The sequence below is a fragment of the Ochotona princeps genome, chromosome 4, assembly GCF_030435755.1.
Source record: "Ochotona princeps isolate mOchPri1 chromosome 4, mOchPri1.hap1, whole genome shotgun sequence".
Taxonomy (NCBI): domain Eukaryota; kingdom Metazoa; phylum Chordata; class Mammalia; order Lagomorpha; family Ochotonidae; genus Ochotona; species Ochotona princeps.
In genome coordinates this window covers 88,109,438-88,131,787 of record NC_080835.1, presented here as the reverse complement: position 1 = coordinate 88,131,787, position 22,350 = coordinate 88,109,438, and positions in this window count along the sequence as shown.

The following is a 22,350-nucleotide window of genomic DNA, read 5'->3' as shown; positions in this document are numbered from 1 at the left end:
AATAAAAAAATCTATATTTGCATGTTACTGAACTGTATCTGCAATTGCATGTCAAGCATATGCAATATTGTTTCAAATAAAGTTAATTAATTTCATTATTGGTTATTTATTGTCACTAAAACCTTAATATATTTTTAGTTAAAATATTTCTTATAATGAATAAAATGCAATTTTTTAAACTACAAGAAATACAAAAATAACCCAATCTGTCTTTCTAGGTCTCACTTTCCATAAATGAATAAAACATACAAAGAAAATTGTATTTTTAAAATATTATTTAATTGTATGATACATATGTATCTGTGCCCCTTCCCATGGATTTTTAAAAAGTAGATAATTTATTTGGAAAGCAAAGAATTGGGCATGTACTGAGAGATAAAGAAAGAGGAGGAGAGAGGTATCTTCTGTCCTCTGGTTCATTCCACCCATAGTTGGTACAGATGGAAGCAGGCCAAACCGAAGTTCCTGGTTCCTGGCTTCGGATCGGGGCAGCACTGGCCATTGCGCTCACTTGGGGAGTGAATCATCAGATGTAAGATCTTCCTCTCTGTCTCTCCTCCTCTCTGTATATCTGACTTTGTAATAAACTGAATAAATAAATCTTTAAAAAAATAAGTTCTATGTTCCCAGCATAATCAGCATATATAACTGTTCTTTCTTTCATTATTGTAGTTATTTCTTCCTTGGAGGAAGCTTGGCATTTTTTGCCCACAGGCACAATTAAAGTACCATGAGCAGTTAATACTCTAGTTTCTCTCCATATAGCTTCATTTTCTTAGTATTTTTTCCTAAGATTTATTTTATTTACTTGAAAGTCAAAGTTTCAGAGAGAAAAAGAGAGAGAGACAGTCTTCAGTTCACTGGGTAACTCCCCATAAGTGCAGGGCTGAGCCAAGCGAAGTCAGAATGTAGTTTATGTGTCACATGCTATCAAGGCATAGTTATGTGGGCCTTTGTATGATGCTTTCCCAGGTACATAAGCAAGGAGCTGAATCAGAAGTGGAGCAACTAATGATGTTGGTGCTGCAGGTTGTGTGTTTTTTTTTAATTTATTTATTATTTTTAATTCATTAATTACATTGTATTATGTAACACAGTTTCATAGGTACTTGGATTCTCCCCACCCCTCCCCAAACCCTCCCACCATGGTGGATTCCTCCACCTTGTTGCATAACCACAGCTCAAGTTCAGTTGAGATTCCCCCATTGCAAGCATATACCAAACATAGAGTCCAGCATCTTATTGTCCAGTCAAGTTCAACGGCTTCTTAGGTATAGCCTCTCTGCTCTGAAGACAGAGCCAGCAGTGTATCATCCCAGTCACTTAAAAGCTCCAACATATCATCAGCAAAAATTTACATCATTATGGAATTAATTGACATAGTAATGAGTAACCAATATGTTAAAAGTAAATGTGAGTTCTTATCCACCTTCTGTGACCACCTCATTGACATTTCAATTTTAGTTTATACACAACATGTAATAAACCTAACATAACATGTTATACATAACATCGTGTCATCTTAAATTAAGGCAAACATGTGGTATTTAACCTTTTGGGATTGGCTCATTTCCCTTAGCATTATGGTTTCCAGTTTGGCCCATTTGGCCACAAAGAACTGCATTTTGTTTTTTTTAATAGCTGAGTAGTATTCCATGGAGTAGATGAACCATAGCTTTCTTATCCAATCCTCTGTTGATGGGCATTTTGGCTGCTTCCATGTTTTTGCAATTACTGATTGTGCTGCTATGAACATAGGAGTGCATGTTGGTTTCTCATAAAACAAGTGTTCTGGATATATTCCTAGGAGTGCTATTGCTGGATCATACGGTATGTTGAATTTGAGTTGTTTGAATGTTCTCCATACTGATTTCCATAGAGGCTGTACCAGCCTGCAGCCCCACCAGCAGTGGAGTAATGTGCTATTCCGCAAGACCAGTTCCTGCCCATGATTTTATATTCTGTATCCAATCTACTAGCTGCTTCTCAATGCCTGTATTTACTGTAGCTTCTCAAATTAGTAACTGGTGTTGTCAAGAGTGATGTTAACTTATCTTGATAAGGTTGCTATATTTTTTGAAAAAACTGAATAACACAGGGTAAAAATCTGTTTTTTCTTCACACTAAAGTTAGGAATAGTTGAAGCCTAGAAAATTTTGTGTAATTGTCTTAAAATTTCTTTGTGATTTATATTCATTTTTTTCAGTGCAGTATTCAATAAATGATTCTGTTGTATTTTAAGAAATTTCTAGCAGTGATATTACTGGGTTGTATGATGGTTTCATTTTCAAGTTTTAGAAGCTCTCTGTAATAAAACAGTGGCATAGTTTTAGAATGCATATGTATCTTAAAACATTATACTAAATACTTTAAATATACACAAATATTATTAATTTAATTTAAATAAAAATCAGTAGTTCTCTTTAGTGAATATTTGGCAAAGATTGACCTGTGTTTTCTAACATTTAGCTGCTAGAGAGGAGCCTTATTTCTTTTAAAAGATAAAATTGTGTTTATTTAAACTCATTAGTCTTCATCTCATTCCCTCAGTGTAAGCCTGTGCATATGCAGTCTCATAATTATTAAATTTCTGCTTTATTTAATATTTTACTAATTTGAATGAAATTTTAACCTAAAGAATTATCTGCATAACCTGTATGCTAATTTAAATTCTTGTAAGGGTTTTATTTCTTAACCTTTGTTTCCTTGTCTGAATAATTTCTGATTGGAAAGTATTCTTTATAATTTACACATAGTGCTATCATACCATACCAAAAAAAAAAAAAAACCCTTTTCATTTAGCTAAAAGGGAAATGAAGCACAATGTTACGAAAGAATTGTTTGCTTCATAATCAAAGTGTGTGAATCATCTGGAAACTTATCAACTTTTGATTATAATCAGATTTAATCCCTACCCACATCATTACTTGATGAAATAAGTTACCTGGTTTCAATACCTTTATATCCTATTATCCATGACAAATAGAAAAAAAAATACACTTAGATTAATAACCATGATTTTTCTCCCCCTAGATAGCAACTCTCAGTGACAAGAATCCATTAAAAAACTGGCTGGAGTTGAAGAGCAATTGTGACCATAGAGAATATAGATAGTCCTTATATCCTAATTTTAAAAGCAATGATTCCTAATCTTGATCAGCTGCTACAGCTTGCTAAAGCTTTGAAAGTAAATCAGAATGCATTTCTCTTTAACTTAATGTGTCTTTATGCTTCCTGTACAGGTGTTTCTTTTACATTTTAATTATGTCTAATATTCTTAATAATTACAACTATTTGTCCTATAACAATAATAGTATTATTCCCATGTGAATTAATTTAGACCATGATTCCTTAAAATCTTTCAACTACAGATGTAATGGAAATATACAATCACTTCAAATAATACTCATACCAAAATTTTCCATTTATAAGTGCTGACATAAACGGAATGAATATGTTTGCCTTGGTTGATATTGATAATTTCTAGTGTTGACTGTTTCAATCACTCAAACATTACTTCAGCAATCAAAATATCAATAACATCTCTGGAGAGCTGTTCTTCCAAACAAATAGAGAAAGAGCCAGATTGAAGGCATAAGGCTGTGAAAATCCAGGTTTTCTCAGCTGACTTCTCTGCCTTAATGAATGGTTGGTAATAATTTGCAATTCAAAAGTACTCAAATTAAACAAAATGAAACTTGTTTGCATATCCCATGGTTTTTTCAAAGTGATATTTTCTCTCTTTTGGTTTAGTGATTTAGCTTATAAATCACTTGTAATTGGTTCCATTAGTTATAACTGCAAATAATTCGAAATGATAGTGATTTGTAACTACAGATCTGCCAAAATCCAGAAATATTTACTTCAAAAAATTCGGTTGCTGAAAGTGCTGTCTGGTATCAACTCCTATTGCACTCTTTAAAATATGTTTGTATTCTTCCCTCATGTGAGACTATTAAGAGGCACTGATGGATGAAAGAAACTGTTCTGACACTCTTGTTTAAAAGACATGAACATTAAATTTTCACTCATTATAGTCACAAGCTAACTGCCCTTTGAAAGGTTTGAAGAATGACACCATCCTGTGATATTTAGATAATTTGCATGAGGAAATAGCTAATTATTTTTGCATGTACTAATGAAAATAACAGAACAAATACATAAATATAATTTAATCAGGCAAAGAAAAGGCATAGATTGATTGGAATTCAGGGAAATAACCTTAAGGGGACCTTAGAAAAAAGGTGTAAATTACTTGGGAAGCAAGTGGTGGTTAATCTGGCATCAAAGAAAGAAAAGAAAAACTACTACCACTAATAATGGAGAATGAAAATTCAAATACAAAAACAGACAACAGATGGTGAAGTTTTGCAGCCAAGCCTATTGCAAAGAAAACAAATAAATCCCCAAAGAAGAGTCAAAGTAAATGTACACAGCAGGAAACAAAGAGCAACATACAATTGAGAGGAACTTCAGTTAAACACACAAGAATGACTGCATTTTGCACTTGGCTCTTAGTTGATGTTGCAAACAATGGAATATTATGCTAGATTTAGTTTGATGTGTCAGATTTATGAGCAAATATGTCAACGAGAATCAAAGTAAAGTTATCTTGCTTAAATGGCTTGATTATGTTAACACAAACACTAGGCTACTTATGATGTTGGATAAGTGCCTAAGTCTAAAATGGAACCATTTCCCCCACTAATGAAAATTCAATTAAGGTTGGAAATTTTTTTTTCTTTCGTCTTCCACAGAAGAACCACCATCTGAAAGCAGTTATGTAATTTGAGTAGTAATAAGCTTGGAAACTGCTGATCCTGATATATTCATAATAGGTGAATATGATGGAAACTTTAAAAAATTATCCATGTACCCAATATTAGGTGATTTTAAGAATTCAAATTTATTGTATACATTTATAAAAAACGTATAAGCAAGCTGATTTAAAAAAATACAATTATTCTGCAATGTGATATCAGAAAACAAATCATCATAAAATATTGTTTGTAATGGCATAAGTAATAAAATGATACAGAGAAAGTACATTAGGATGTACAAGGACTGAACAAATCACTTATCATATCATAAAGTTACTTATAACTAGCCAGGTACATAAAAATGATGATTATTTAATATCCCATATAAATATAATTAATTAAAATTCCAAATAGATTTTTGAATCTACCTTACCAATTAACCACATTGGAAAAGGTAGAATTCAAACAATAGAAACAGTAGAATTTCAAATGCATCTGCTTTTACTTAGCATTTTGATTAATACTTGCTAAAAATTACTTATTGCTAATGATAGTTTAAAAATAATAACTTTTATGTGAATAAGAATGTTTGTATTGTCTTTCTTTGCTGCATTGCAAATTACTGCAGATTTAGTGGATTAAAATATAGTTGCATAGGTAAAAAAATCAAGCAATGAGTTACCTGGGTTCTCAGGATTTCAAAGGGTTAAAATTATCTGAGATTCTGTGTAATCAAAAAGCTAAATCATGGAGGAATCGCTTTCCAGTTACATTCAGATTAGTGGTGGAATCTAGTTTTGTAACGTGGTCGTGCTGAGAATGACAGCCACTAATGGCTTCCTATTATTTCATTACACTGATTTCTATGAAGGTGGCAGTTTTCTTTCTTCAAGGTCTACAGCAGTGACTGCTACTATTTCAAATTTTTTTTTTATGGGAGTTACCTGAATAATTGAGAAGAACTTATTAGGGACTTTGATTACATCTGCAGAATCATTTGACCTTTGCTGTGGAGGTTCTCATAGGAATAGTGTTTCTGCTACTCTCAGGCCCAACCTACATTCAAGGAAAGGCAATTAGGAAGCGTTCTGAGCATCTGCCTGCCACGATGTTCTCTCACACTAAGTCAATTAACCCATCTAATAAATTATTTTAAAACAGCATTTAATGTTTGGTATAAGAACATACTGCATTATTTATTGCTAGTCATTAAATATTTCCAAAACATAGATGCATGAAAGAAATATTTTGTAAGTTAGGAGTTGGTTGGGACAGGCCAAAGAACAAATTCAGAGCCTTATACAGATTGTTGTGGCAGTAGTTGGGCTGCAAACAGACTGCAACTAACCACGCCCCACAGCTTGTCTGAGTCAACAGACAATACTGGCATACAAGCAGATGCGTGAAACGCCTCCATCAGTTCTGACTCTACAATTGCCCTGGCACTGATTATCATAGAAGCATAGATGTGTGGAATAGAGGATTGAGAACCTCTGATTAGTACAGATTTCTCAAGTAATTATTATTTCATATATATATATATTTTAAAGATTTATTCATTTTATTACAGCCAGATATACAGAGAGGAGGAGAGACAGAGAAGAAGATCTTCCGTCCGATGATTCACTCCCCAAGTGAGCCGCAAGGGGCCCGATGCGCGCCGATCCGAAGCCGGGAACCTGGAACCTCTTCCGGGTCTCCCACGCAGGTGCAGTGTCCCAATGCATTGGGCCGTCCTCAACTGCTTTCCCAGGCCACAAGCAGGGAGCTGAATGGGAAGTGGAGCTGCTGGGATTAGAACCGGCGCCCATATGGGATCCCGGGGCTTTCAAGGAGAGGACTTAAGCTGCTAGGCCACGCCACCGGGCCCTTCATATATATTTTTTAAAGAGTCAGGGATCCTGGAGATGATGCAGTACATCAGATGCTAGCCTGCCATATTGGAATGATGGTTCCAGTCCCAACTCCTCCACTTCTGATTCATATTCCTGTTGATATATTATTAAAAGTGTTGAAAGTGCTAGTGGCAGACCAGGATAGTTTCTGGCTTTTGAAATTTGCCTGTCCTTGGCCTAGCATAGACCTGACTGTTACAGGAAAGTGAAACAGCAGATGAGTGACTGATCTCTCTCTCTCTTTCCTCCCCCTCCCCTTCCTCGTCTACCTTTGTTGCTCTGCCTTTGCAACAAATTCAAAAAATGTAATGGATCAGTAATCCCACCGTGGCTTGGCTCAGTGATTCTGTTTTGAGACTTTGCATGAGATGACAGCTTGTGGGGATATAGTTATCAAAAATTTGCTGAAATGAGAGATTTTAATCCCAAAATAATCCATGTCCTCATTCCCAGGAGGATTGAATTGCTCAGTGCGTCAGATTCTCTGGGCTTCCAGAATATCCTGCTGTCATGGCAGGTGGTTTTTACAGGACTCGTAAGAGATGCACCAGGACAGAAGATGTGCTTATTTATGACTTAACCTTAGCAGAATCATTCTTTGAGTTTTACTAGGTTCTGTTGATCACATAAACCTATCCTGTTGCCATTTGAGAAGAGATTAAACAGATATTTTAACAGGAGTTAGTGGATGCCATTTGAAGACTAAGTATAATAGGTGCAATGAGTGCAATGTTATAACTGCTACTAATATTAAATGTTAAAATGAAGAAACAACTTTGTATGGGGAAATTGAGTTCTTGGATTTGAAGAAGAATCTTCCATCTTTACCTTATAGTGCAGATGCTGGCACAGATTTTCAAAGTCCCATTAAATATTAAATGGAAGCTTCATGAGCATATGAGAATCCTGCAAAAGAATTTTTTAAAGATTTATTTATTTTTATTGGAAAGGCGGATATACAGAGAGGAGGAAAGACAGAGAGGAAGAGCTTCCATCCAATGGTTCATGCCCCAAGTGGCTGCAATGGATGGAGCTGAGCCAATCCGAAGCCAGGAACCTCTTCCGGGTCTCCCACACGGGTGCAGGGTCCCAAGGCTTTGGGCCGTTCTTGACTGCTTTCCCAGGCCACAAGGAGGGAGCTGGATAGGAAGCAGGGCAGCTGGGATTAGAACCGGCGCCTATATGGGATCCTGGGGTGTTCAACACAAGGACTTTAGCCTCTAGGCCACGGCACCAGGCCTGTAATCTTGAATTCTTGGAATTCTTAAGTTGCATCTGTGTGCCACAAAGTGACAGTAACTGTTTTATTTCTTTTAAAAAAGATTTATTTTATTTTTATTGGAAAGCAGATATACAGAGACGAAAAGGACAGTAAGGAAGAGCTTCCATCTGTTGATTCACTCCCTAAGTGGCTGCAATGGCCACAGCTGAGTGAATCTGAAGCCAGGAACCAGGAGTTTCCTCCAGGTCTCCCACGCGGGTGCAGGATCCCAAGGCTTTGGGCCATCCCCCACTGCTGTCCCAGGCCACAAGCAGGGAGCTGAATGGGAAGCAGGGCCACCAGGATTAGAACCGGTGACCATATGGGTTCCTGGCACATGCAAGGCAAGGACTCTAACCCCTATGCTATTGTGCTTTGCCCCTGCAAAAGATTCTAAAGGGAACAATTTTCCTCCTTTCAATGACCCCTCATCCTGAGTGATTTTCTTTACTCTGTATAGTTGTGTGTATTTCTGGTTCAAATGTCTTGGTTATTGGCTCTGTGTTGCAGATCTAAGATATTTAAAAACATCATTTAGTTAAAGGTGTTGATCCTCTTGACAATTATGCTGTAAGATTATGTCAGTCTTGCTTTTAGTTTTCATTGCACATAGTAGTTTTGTTGAGATTCTTCTGGAAAACATCTTCTAGGTGTAACTGTTAGCATGAATAGCTGAAATGCAGTAGAGACTAAAAGAAGCTAAGGGGATTAAAAATATAAAAAGATAGTGTGTTACTGAAAATGTCTTGTTCTTTTTGTTGTTGTTATTGTTTATCGATTTTAGCGTCTTTCTCGGTAACTTCAATGATCATTTCAGTGATCGCCTAACACTGCGGCATTTGTTTTCTTTATTCAGTTAGTTTCTTTGTGCCCCCATTGCACCTAAGCTCGCCATGTTGAGACTTACACATGAAATACTATTTTCCCCCTGAAGAAATTCAATCTCCAGAATCCTTAGTTTAACCAACTCTCCCCAACTAGACATACTTACATTTCCAAATCATTTTCTCAGTCAACTTTTCACATCATGAAAATTCCAAGCCATTAATTCTCACATAGAACCCTTTGATTATTTGTTTTCTGTTTTAGATTACTTGATTTTCATCTTTATTTGCTCTCAATAATGCCAGTTCCTGAGGTCTCTACCCCATGAACATCTCACATTCTGTCCTTGTTTCTTTTATTACCTCTGGTGCCAGTGCAAACTCCAGGTGTAGTTATAACTATCTTTCAGTCTTTGAAAAGAGTGCAATCGCACACATCTGCAAGCCATTGTCTCTAGTAGGTTTTGTGGCAAACTCTCTCAGGAGAGTGTCTGCAGGTTATACAGTGCCTGTATTAACTGACTTATGCTAGTTCCTCTCCTGGATGTTCTTCCAAGTGACTGTTTTCATGGAAGCAATCTTCCATAGCTTTATAGAATGTTAGAGAGGAAGAAGAGAGAAGAGAATAATGACTTTTATGACAGATTTTCAGCTGTGTTATATTTCACACTGAATATAAAATATAATATAACTTAGTGGTCTAGTATAAGGAAGAACATCCCTCCACTTTTTGAAAATAAGAAGTAATATAGCCCAGTGTATCAATTTTTTATAAGCATTTTTTTACAAATGATGTGAATATGTAGCCTGAGATAGTGTGCATTTTTTGCAGTTGTTATGATTTTTAGTTTTTCATTTTACATTTAAGACTATAATTCATTTTGAGTTAAGTGTTGTGTAAAGAAAACTAACAAAGATGTTTTATAATATGTGAAATGTATTTACCTACTAAATTACTTTTGGATATCCTATTGCTATTGCATCATTTTTGGAAAAATGTGACTTCTTAATTAAATTGCTTTTACACAGCTATCAAGTAACATCAGTTTAGAAACGTAAGTTCTCACAATAATATGAACATGAATGTTTATACAACATTTAATTATAATTGCCAAACCTGAGGGGAAAAAACAGTATATCCTTCGGTAGATGAATGGATAAATAAACTGTGGTCCATCCAAAAAATGGAATTTTAGTCAGTGCTAAAAAAATGACACATTAGGCCATTTAAAAGCATGGAGAAAACTGAAATGTGCATTGCAAGCTGAAAGAACTCAATCTGGAAAGGCTACACACTGTGTGATTACAAATATGTGACATGCTGCAAAGACTAAATTTTGGATAAGGCAATAAGATCAGTGACTGCCAAGACCTGTGAGTGAGCCAAAAGGATAAATACGCACAGTGTAGCACAATGATAGAATTCTATTTCATACAATGATAGTGGATACATTGTCCACATTCATAGAATGCATAACAGCAAGAGTCACAGCTAATGTAAACCGTGGGTGTTGCCCGATTGTGATGTGTAAATGTAGGTTCAATAGTTGTAAAAGTTTTCTGGCATGTGATGTTGACAGTGGGAGAGTCTTAGAAGTGTGTGATTTCAAGAGATCAATGGGAACTCTTCAGCTCCTGCTGGATTGTGCAAAGAGCTTGAATTATAAGAACATAAATTATATTTTAAAGATAAGCTAAACATATAAGCAAACTTCAGATGTTCATGAAAAACAGGATCAAAAGACTTATTTTGGTACCAAGTTTTTTTTTTTTGTAAATTCATAGATAGTTTTCATTGCATACATTTTAAGTTAAAGCCTATGTATGTGCTAATTTGCTCCTTGGTAGAATGATTTCTACTGCTTCATTAATGTTTTTCAATGTAAATTCATGTATTGTAGAGTTTTCAAAGCTTACTACCTATGTCTATGCAAAAAACTTTGGTGGAATTTCAGTAAGGATTACATTAAAACTTGCATTTGTTTCCTATCACTCATGTAACAGATTCCTATATAGTGACAGACCAAGAGCACAAATTTATCATCCCACAGTTCTAAAAGTCAGTATCTGAAAGGTTCACAATAGATGAGATTCTACATATTGGCTGTGTTGGGATTTATACCGTTTTTAACCCATTGAAACTATTTTATGATCTTGAATGTTTGTTGGCTTCCAATAAATACTGTATTAGTTGATATCATCACATGCTTTTTCTAAAATTATTTATTTGAAAGACAGAGTTATGGAGAGAGAGAGAGAGAGAGAGAGAGAGAGAGAGAGAGAGAGAGACTGAAAAAGAGGCAGATAGACAGTGGGAGATGTTCCATTGTGTGGTTCACTTTCCATGTGGCTGCAATGGCTGGGTCTGTGCTGGCCTGAAGACTTCATTGAAGTGTCTGTTCTTCCTCTCTTTTCCTTGATGCATCAACAGTGATATGTGTCAGAAAGTGTAGAAGCCCATACTCAAACTCCCACCCATGTGGAATGCCTGGATGTCTCAAGTGGTGGTCCAACTCACTGCATCTAAATGTGGCCACTCATTGGGTGAGCTTTCCTCTTCTGCCTATTTTTAATTGCTGTGAAGGGGAATTGATCTTTGTATGACTAGAATGAGTTCCTCCAGGTCTTGTTATATTTGGTTTTTATTGTTATTGTTTGAATTGATTAACAGTTTGCTGGAGTTTTTCTTGTCATGGAGCATGAGACTCACTTTTGATTACTGGTGAATGTGCATATTCACATCATTATTACCCATTGCAGTTAGGACTGTTAGTGATGTTAGTTATATGGATTTGAAAAAATGTATAGTGACATGTTTCTGCCTTCATTACACATTTTAAATTTCATCATCCTGAAAGGTTTTGTCTCTATTTCTCCTTTTCTTCTCTCTACCACACATCATACTAATCTTTTTTACAATCTATGTTCTACCAAAATGCAATACGTTTGGAATCATATACTGTATAATATTTTCAGATTGGCTTTTTTCACTACTGCCCTAGAGTGAATTGTTTCTTGACATATTCAAGCATTTAATTGGTTCTTTGTGTAAATTGTAGAAAAGTCCTTTTTTTTTTCTCAAAAGTTTGTTTCACAAGTGTTTTCAGTTTTTGTGACTTTTTGTTTTCTTCATGTTGTCATTTATATAGCAAAGTATCTCAATTTTAATTACATTCAGTTTATTATTTATACATTTCATATCTCCTACCTTTGTTGTTACATCTAAAAAGTCATCACCAAAGCCAACGACAACCAGATTTTTATTTAGTTTTTTAAAATATTTATTTTGAAAGTCAGAATTACAGAGAAAGAGAGAGAGGGAAAGACACAGGAACTTAATGCTGGAATCTATGTCTTTGGGCCAGACTAATAGCAGGGAGCTAGACTAGAAGGGGAGCAGTCTGAACAGGAGCTGCCACTCTTTAGTAATTTTATAATTTTGTATTGTATGTTTTGATCTGTGATCTATCTTGAGATCATTTATGACATGGGATACATTTTATATCTTGATTATTTGTGTGCATTGTTGTGAATATAGATGTGCAGTTATTTCAGTCCCAATTATTGAAAAAGATGATTTTTTCTGTTATTTTTAAACATTAATTATTTCACTGCTTTGCAAGTTTTATTTTTTGAGGAAATTTTCTATTTTTATATTTCTTTCAAGAGAGGCCCTAATTACCTGTTGAAATGTTCTGATGTTTTTAAAATCTTTGTCAGATGAATTAGTATCTGATGACTAACTATCCAAATTCAAGATGTAATCTTACTTGTTTTTGATATGACAAGTCATTTTTAATTATGTCCTGTGATGTTTTGAATGTTGTATTAGTTGTTTCCTTATACTATTTAATTCTGTTTTACAGTTTATTCCCCTAACCAGATTTAGTTTATAAGTTATGACCTATTCTATGGGCTGCAGTTCCAATGAAAACAGAAATGCTATTTTGGTCTGTTCTCTGTTTATGTTTGCTTCACCTCTTGCTGTGTCACTGTTGGGCCACATATAAAGATAGAAGAACTTATGATATGCCACCTAGGTCATTATGTGGATATGAGGAAGCTGAATACTTGGATTAAGAAAAAATTACTCTGTCCTGTTTTGTGGCTACCTACTCCTGAAGCTGAAGTTGCCATTCTGTATCTACCTTGCCACCTGGAGAAAAATATGTATAGGTTACATTTGGCCAGGTGGCCAGTACAAGGTGATCTAGGACATGCTGATCTTACCTTACTTTCTGATATCTACTGAAAACTAGAGTCTCCTGGTCTTGATCATCTGCTGCCAAATTGCCAGGTCTGTCTGGGTGGCTCTGGATAAATGGGAAATTCAGATTCTGTGACTTTGGCAGCTGTCTGGGAGATGGATTCATTCCAGGGGTACTCATGCCAGCAGTGCAGACAGGGAGCATCTCTTGTTGAGAGCAGTCATGGGACTGCAATTGGGTTAGTTTGGGTTGTGTGTTGCTACTACTACTGCTCAGGGTGCATTTTAAATTGATACTGCCATTTATTTATTGTGTAGTAGCTGAGCTTACTTTCCCAGATTACACTCAATACCATTTCTAAGGAAGTGCTGATCCATCTAATCCTCTTGTGGCATTGCTGATCATGATTGACATTGGGCACAGTCTTCTAATTAATCCCATTGGTATTTCTCTTTCAGACCATTTGGTCAGAGAGAGTGGGTCTTTATATGTGTTATTTTCTTCTTATTTTTTTTGTCATTTCTACTCATTGTTTCTGAATTGCCATTCTTCTTGTTGTCCAGCTTGTCCACTGTTACGTGTACAAGAAGGAAACATAAAATTGAAAGAACCTGTGACAGTGTCTACCTTCACATCCAGAGGTTCTCAGTTGGATTTCTTTCAACCTTTTGGAATCCATTTATGATTTTCCATTGAAGCATTTCTTCCTGAAACTTTTAGTTGTACTTAGAGGTGAAGACTAGGGAACCATGAGTTTATTCTATCTTATCCCAGATCAAAAAGTCAGTGTGTTAAAAAAATGGAAAACTTATTTAATATCCTTTTCTTACCTTATAGAAATTTACTTAATGTTTTATGCCCTTTTTCTATACTGGAAACCAATGGTGTATGATATAAAGTATACTGAAGGTGCAAAATTGTGCTTTTTCTCCCTCTTTCAGACTGAAACTTGAGTTTTAGCCAAATATTCTTAAAAGATAGGTATGTTTGCCTTGCCTTTATCTAGATTAATTTAAATATTTCATAAACTTTAAAATCTAACAGAAAAATATTACTTCACTTAAGCCAACATGATTTAATTACTTTAAAGATAACTATTTTATCTTCAATATAAGCATTTGTTGATTTTAGTAAAATTTTGATGATGTTGAAGCTTCTAATTCAACACAAATGAATTTGAAGACAAATGTGGGCAATGATACAATTTTGCATACAAATTTCAGAAGAAAACTTATTGAATAAGCAGGTTTTTTTAATCAAGCAGTATAAATAGTTATAGCAGTTAAAATTATCCCACATAATTGTTTCTTGATTTTTTTTTTTTTTGGAAAGCCATATATACAGAGAGGAGGAGAGACAGAGAGGAAGATCTTCCATCCGATGTTTCACTCCCCAAGTGAGTCGCAACCGGCCGGTACGCGCCAATCCGATGCCGGGAACCAGGAACCTCTTCTGGGTCTCCCACACAGGTGCAGGGTCCCAAAGCTTTGGGCCGTCCTCGACTGCTTTCCCAGGCCACAAGCAGGGAGCTGGATGGGAAATGGAGCTGCCGGGATTAGAACCGGCGCCCATATGGGATCCCGGGGCTTTCAAGGCGAGGACTTTAGCCGCTAGGCCACGCCGCCGGGCCCTCTTGATTTATTTTTATACTCAATTTATGCTGAAAATGCAGTTTTTAAAACAAAAATACAAAAAAATTCCTTTTGAATGTAAAATTTGTACCATTATCCAGAGTAGCGAAGACTAAGAGAAATATAATATTTTATGCAGATTGAATTCTAGAAATAAATGTGGACAGTTATGAAGCAGCAAATGAGACAGATTTGGAACTTCTTTGCCTCCAGATCTATAGATTTAATAAACTTCTTTCCTTAATTTTTGAGCGTTTGGTTATAGTATCACAAACCAGATTGAAACAGACATGTGCTTATCTCCAGATTTGTTCAGGACACAGAAATCCGTTTACATCTTCGTTCCTCCCGACAGGATCGTGTTTGTCTGTGTCAAATGTAGTGCTAATGTAGATTATATTCTTTCTCTTTATTGAGATAGCATAGTCGTTTAACATATTTCTCATATGCTTGTATTAAGTGCCATCAATTTGAAGTAAAATCTTGCAGAGATTTGCTAAGGATTTTTCCAGAACATATTAAACTTTACTATAAAAATTTGCAGTTGTGTACATGTGTGTTTTTTTTGTCTATAGGGCATAAAATTGTTTTTTATCTTAATGAAAACATTAATTTAATTCCATAAATCATTAGAATACTTCCTACACATGCTATTTTTCCATCTTACTTGTTTTCATATTCAGTATCAGATCCAGGTTCACTCCTGATCTTGTTAACTGCATTTCTTTTTCACATTCCTTTTTCACTATTGCAATTGAAGGATTTAAGATGGGCGAAATAGATTGTGCTCTTCATCTTGAAGCACTATGGAATCTTCAGGCTATAGCTAATCTTTTCATTTGCATTAGTCAGATTGCTTCTACTTTATTTTCTTGAAATTTTCTTTCCTTTTCCCAAAGTTTTATGAATTAGTTATCCTTTACAATCATCAAAAAATTGACCTTTTTTAGATTGATTAAATTTTATTGGAAAGGAAGATATACAGAGAGTAGGAGAGTCAGGAATATCTTCCATCTGGTGGTTCACGCCCCAAGTGGCCACAACAGCTGGAGCTGAGCCAATCCAAAGCCAGGAGCCAGAAACCTCTTCCAGGTCTCCCATGTGGTTGCAGGTTTCCAAGGCAAGCAGGAAGCTGGAACAGGAAGCGAGGCTGCCGGGGTTAGAATCATTGCGCATATGGAATCCTGGCTGGTTCAAGGCGAGGACTTTAGCCGCTATGCTATCACACCAGGCCCCCCAAATGGACAATTTTAATATTTCTCTTTTTACTTGTTTCCTTATTAACTTCTTCCAGATACATAAGATAAAGCAGCAGATTTTTTTTGGCAGTCTTCATCAACATTTCCCACTGAAAATTGCTACCAGGGTTCCAAGGACTAGGGTCATATTCCACTGTTTTTCCAGGTCATGAGCAGAGACCTGGATTGCAAGTTGAGGAACCAGAACACAAACAGGCACCTATATGGGATGCTGATGTGGCAGGTGGAGGATTAGCATTCTATTCTATTATGCTAACCTCTGGACAGAATAGTTTTATACAAAATGTTCAAATTATTTATAAATAACTCATTAGCAATACAAGGCAAAATAAGCAAGCTTTTTATAAAATGAACCTGTGTTTCACAGCTGAACTCATTTCTTACTTATTTTGCTATTATCCTACATATTACTTATTATAATTCTGACAATTTTGTTCATGTGAGCCTTAAAGTAATTGTATTTCAAGACATTTTAACTATAATGCTATTTTCACCAAGAATTTGAGGCTATTATGATGCTGAGATACTCTAATACTTCACTCCACCCATTCTAAAATTTCTCTCCAGTGAAAATGTAAAGATATTTTGTGTAAAGAAATGATGTCATAAATGCAAAATGTCATTATGAAAATCAGCATCTTTAGTATTGCATATATTTATCTTCCGTTTTCATTGTAGGCAGATCTATTCTGTTTGTGTGTTTGTGTGTGTGTGTGCGTGTTTGTGTGTGTGTAGCATAATCCCTTGAGTGCAACTCAGTGAGTTCCATATTTAGGATACTTTATACTAGAGTCTGTCTCCCATAAAATTTGTCTATAGTGAAATGAATGAGTGGTTATTTAAATCATTATAAGTTTATAATTACAGAAACATAAAGAAAAGCCAGCAATATAGAGAATATTAAAGTATAAATTTGACCTAATATAAGGATACATATGATTCCCTGATGAAATTATATATAAGTTAATATCAGATAGGTGATTGGATGTTGGTGAGGATAGAAATGTGATGAAATGAAGTAAAGTGTGATTTTAGCATCCACTTCCATATATATTATCTATTGAACCAAGTCTTAGACATTGCTTAAAAAAGCAATAGAATATTCAATGTGTATCAATTGATATTTCAGTAAAGCATTTGCAAATTTACTTATAATTTGAAACATGGTCATGTTATAAGCCAGAATAGATGATTGTAATTATGTCATTTTTCTTAGAAATATGATTTCAAAAAGAGAGAGATTTCAAACATTTGGTGAAAGTGACCCTTTCTAGCACTGCTTCTCCAGAAAGATGAAAGTAGTTCCTGGCATATCCCAGCAGCTTTGCCTTTGTTCAAACAATTCTTTGTTTATCATCTGTGCCCTGAAAGATGAACAAGTGGTTCACTAGGTTGAAGTGGAAGGCTCCCAAGAGTGCATTCCAATAACGACTCTTCAAACTGCCTTGTCTGGGGTCAGAAAACAATAAAAGAGGAAAGAGTGTGGCATGTTTAAGGTTTTATTTTACCTTCTACTTTTATGTCCACAGCAGCAATACAGTCTGGGTTTTTTGTTTGCTTTGTTTTGTTTTCATTTGAACAGGGGAAGGCATTGGGGGTCATTTTAGAAATTTACTCTAAGCAAATTATTTTGTGTGTAATTCTTTGTAAACGATTGTTTATATATACATTAGAATGTGTTTATTTACTTCTCAGGCTATTTTCACACAGCACATGCCACCATTGAATATCTATCTGCCCATCTATATATCCATCTCCCATCGTATCTGCATCTTTCTCCTAAGTAGACACAAATCCGTTTCTCTTAAATCCATACAATTATGGAGTGACAGAGATATTTTTTATCTGAAATGCAATAAACTGAGTATTTTCATACATTCAGACAAATTAAAACTGAATTCTGGGGAGGGGTCGGGGGAATCCCAGAGCCTATGAAACTATGTCATAAAATGAAATGAAATAAAAAAACCCGAATTCTGACCAGAATAACATAAATCAGTCATTTCAATTTATGTAAGGTTTGAATTTATGAAAGTATAATATGAATTGGAATTATATTGTATCATTGTATTTCAGTTCATGTACAAAATATGTAAGTCCAAAAGTAACTCACAAAACAATTAGAAAGAAATGCACATATTTAATGATGTAGCTAATTGCGTTAACAAAAAGCAATCTATAAAGCAAAAGTTCAACACTGTTGGGTTGAGTTGTCATCAAAGAAAGTGATATAACTTTGATAATATGCTCAGAAGATTCACATATCTGCTAAGAATTTAGTAAACAGAGTGATTGTGATAACTGATAAAAAATAGCTGTTGACAGATGACATTATACTGAATGATCTAGCTGAGGGATAATACACATTTGATGTGTAAAAGGCACTACAGTAGATTAAGAATATTGTTTTTTTCATGGTCACTTCTAAAACTCTGGCATGTCTCTACACACAAATAAACACACATGATGATAGAATTTATGCTGCATTGTGAAACTGGTGTAGAGTCAACAAATCATGATTTCTGCATGAAAAATAACTCATCAAAATTTCTTCTAATTTTCAAGGGTTTTATCATAAAATGTGTAACATAAAAATTAATAGGACATACTAATAGATGTTTTGCTTTTTTCTTTCACTTTATTTCATAAACAATATTACTTTGAGTACACATTTCCTTAATAATTTGATATGTATTTGCAAAAATTAAAAATGAAACAGATTGCTTATGATTCATAAATAGCACTGAAAATGTAGTTAAGGAGTCAATAATTTCTTAAAATTTAACTTGGAAAACACAAAATGCAGTAAGAATGACTGCTATAATTTAGCTTAATCACAGAGTTTTTAAACAACTCTACAATAGGTATTACCAGAAAAACTAAGAAATCTGAAAAACTGTCACCATTGCAAAGAATAAGGCGTGGAGGTCTAAAGCTAATGGATAAGTAGTTGAATCTGATTTTAAGCAAAGTATAGCAACTGGACCAGAGAGTATGAGGAATAGGACCTAGTTGAAAGTGTAGAGCCTCCTTGTTTTTCTTATACTGCAGTGAGAGATGCGAATTGTGAGAATTAATATGAAACAGGTTGATGGTTTCCATGTGAGCTAAATATACGGAATAATATGATTATATTTCATTAATACCATTGAGTAATGGATACTTAATGCAGAATAATACTAAGATGTTAATTTCCAGAAAGTTGAAGTCAAACTAAGTATCTTTGAGGCACGGGGGGAGAGCAAATGGAAGAGGACATATGAAGAGCTTCTAGGATAGTGACATTTTATTACATAATTAGGATCTTGTTTCTGTTGTACTCAGTTTTTTTTAAGATTTATTAACTTGAAATATATGTATAATTTTTATTCTTACCAAAAGTTTAAATGAGTTTTTCAATAATTACATTTTCAGGAAATATTATCTTATGAGTCAACCTTACTATGTGCATACAATGCTCGTTTTCCTTATGGATACAGATATTTAGAAACAAGATTTTTTGATATTATGTTTCAATTGAGATATATCATTTTGTGTTTTATTGTGTTATTTATTTGTGAAAAGCTTCTATTTATATCACTTATTAAATTTAAATAGTACAAAAATATCCTAAGGATATTACTGTCTAAAATAAATGGCATGTCTTATTTTATAATGAAATATAATTCAAACTAAAAATCCATACTGAGCTCATTTTGTGTAATTTCATCATCTTCATTGATTAAATAAACCAGATAAATGTAGAATCTGATTTTCTTTGATGTTAACAAATGCTACCTAAATGTTTAAGTAGTATTGCATCAGTGAATATAGCAATGTTTAAATGGATCTGGAAATGAGGTCATTAGCCTTCCAAATCACTTACATTTTTATTGACTGACTGTTTTCCCACATTCACATAACTTTAATGGATGAAAGGTAGACTCAGTTTTTTTTTCTTATTCATTTTTATTTATTTGGGAGGCAGAGAGTCAAAAGCAGCGTAGAGTGTCATGTGGACACCCCTATCCAAACCTTTACCCAGTCTGATTCTCCAGCTCAGTCTCCCACTCCCCAAACCTCTAACCTCTATTATCATATCCTACAACATCCACATGCAGAAATTCAACCGAAATATCCCATTTAATTGGTAGGAACACAATCATTGGAGTTGCTACCTGCTAGCTCTCAAAGCCTGAATTGACAGAAAGAAGGGATGGAAAGTTAGAATTGGAATCCAGAGCTAGCAATCAAATCTAGGCTTTGTGAATGCGGCATCTTAACCAACATGCCAAGTGCTCTCTCCTTCTGTGTGCTTTACCTCAATGATTACTAGACTATCAGAACCTCTGAAAATGGAGCTATCTCACTCGCACATCAATTATAGACATTTTTGAATGGTTTATCTTCTTTGCTAAAATGTTACCTTCTTGGGGTCAGGGACTCTCCACTGTCTATTATTTTCCTTCATTTTGTGTTTTAAACCCTGCAAGAGCTGACCTCACTTAAGAATCCTTGAAAAAATAATTATTGAATACAACATTTTTGACTTAGATATGAAGACAAGCTTTTAATTGAGACTTCAGAATTTCTATTCAGATTTTTCTTGTAGCGTCCATGTATTTAAAAAAGAAATTTGTCTAAAAGCTGCTTTTTGTAACACTGCATTTTTTATCTGACAAATATTTATTGTTCTGGGCACTAGAAATACAATAATTGTCAATACAGACAAAGTCTTAACCTGTTAAAATCATATTTCAGTTTAATCCTGTCACTATTTGTATAAATGGGGGAGGGGTTCAATCTTTTTCAAGTTTAGTTTTCCAATATGTAACATGGGAAATATGGGAAAAGTGATGTGCTGAAGTTTCCTGAATTATTTATTTTAATTTTTAAATTTTATGATACAATTGCATAGGTTCTGGGATTTCCTTTACCTCCTCACCAAATTTTCTTCCACTCACTGATTTTCCCCATATTATTATAATAATACAGTCCTTCATAATCAGTTACAAATCAATCATTCTGTTATTTAAGTATTTCCTGACATTGCGGGCATAAACAATGGCAGAGGGGACGACATCCTATAGTCAAGACATATTCAGCAGTTTCATTGAGAGCCTATTCTTGATTTGGAAGTAGAGATGCTTTCTGCATTATATCTTCACATCTGGATATAATAGTCTCTACTAAACAGACACCACACATCCCTTAATGAAAAGCCATAAAAAGTTAAAGAATAGGAAGAAAGTTAAAAAATTTTAAAACATCATGAAGTTAAATAACATGCCACTGAACCATCAAAGTTAACTGAATAAATAAAAATAATAAAAATGAAAAAAAGTTCTTGATTAAAATGATGGCACTGTATAACCCACAAGTCTGTAAAAAATAATAAGAGAAAGGAAATTATTTTGAAGAAATAAAAATGAAAAATAAAAATGTTGAAACCCATGAGATGCAGCAGAAACAGTATTGAAAGGGCTATGGATATTACAGTTTAAATGAAGGTTGCCTTATGTCAGAGAAATAAGACTCCATCTTCTGTTACCTTATACAAAAATCAGCTCTAAATGGATCAAGGGCCTTAATCTGCACTGAAAATACATCAAAACACTAGAGAAGCACTCTACAAAATATAGGAATGGGGAAAGACTTCTTGGAAAAGTCATCAAAAGCACAGGCAGTTAAAGCCAAAATGAACAAATGGGACTACATCAAACTAAAAAGCTTCTGTGCAGCAAAGGAGATAAACAATAAAGTGAAGAAGCAACCAACAGACTGAGATGAAGTTTTTGCACACTACACAGTCAATAGGGGACTAATATCCAGGGTTTACAAAGAGCTTCAGAAACTCAATGACAGAAAAACAAAAAACCCTATGAAGAAATGGACAAGGGAAATTAACAGATATTTCTCAAAGAAACAAACTCAAATGGCTAATAGACATATGAAAAATGCTCAGGCTCCTGAGTTGTCAGGGAAATACAAATGAAAACCACATTGAGTTCCACCTAACTCCAGTGAGATTTTCCTATGCTCAGACTCTACTAACAACTCCTGCTGGTGTGGATGTGAGGAGAAAGGTAGCCTTCTTCACTGTTGATGGCAATGTCGGCCACTACAACCACTGTTGAAGTCAGAATGCAGAATGCAAATAGTACTGCAAATAGACCTGCCATATGACCCAGCTATCTTACTCCTAGGAGTATGTCCAAAGGAAATGAAATCTGCAAATGAGAAAGGGATCTGTAATTGTATATTTGTAACGGCACAGTCTACAGTAGCCAAAACATGGAAACAATCCAGCTGCCCGTCCAAAGAAGAATGAATAAAGATTCTGTGGCACATCTGCTCTGTGGAATACAACTCAATCATTATAAAGAATGAAATTCTACTATTTGTAAGCAAATGGTCTCAGACCATTATTCTAAGTGAAATAAGTCAATCTCAAAAAGACATATCCTCTCTCTAATATAAGGTAACATCAAATTTTTACTTGAACTAGCTTTTGCAATGCTAAAATAAATTAT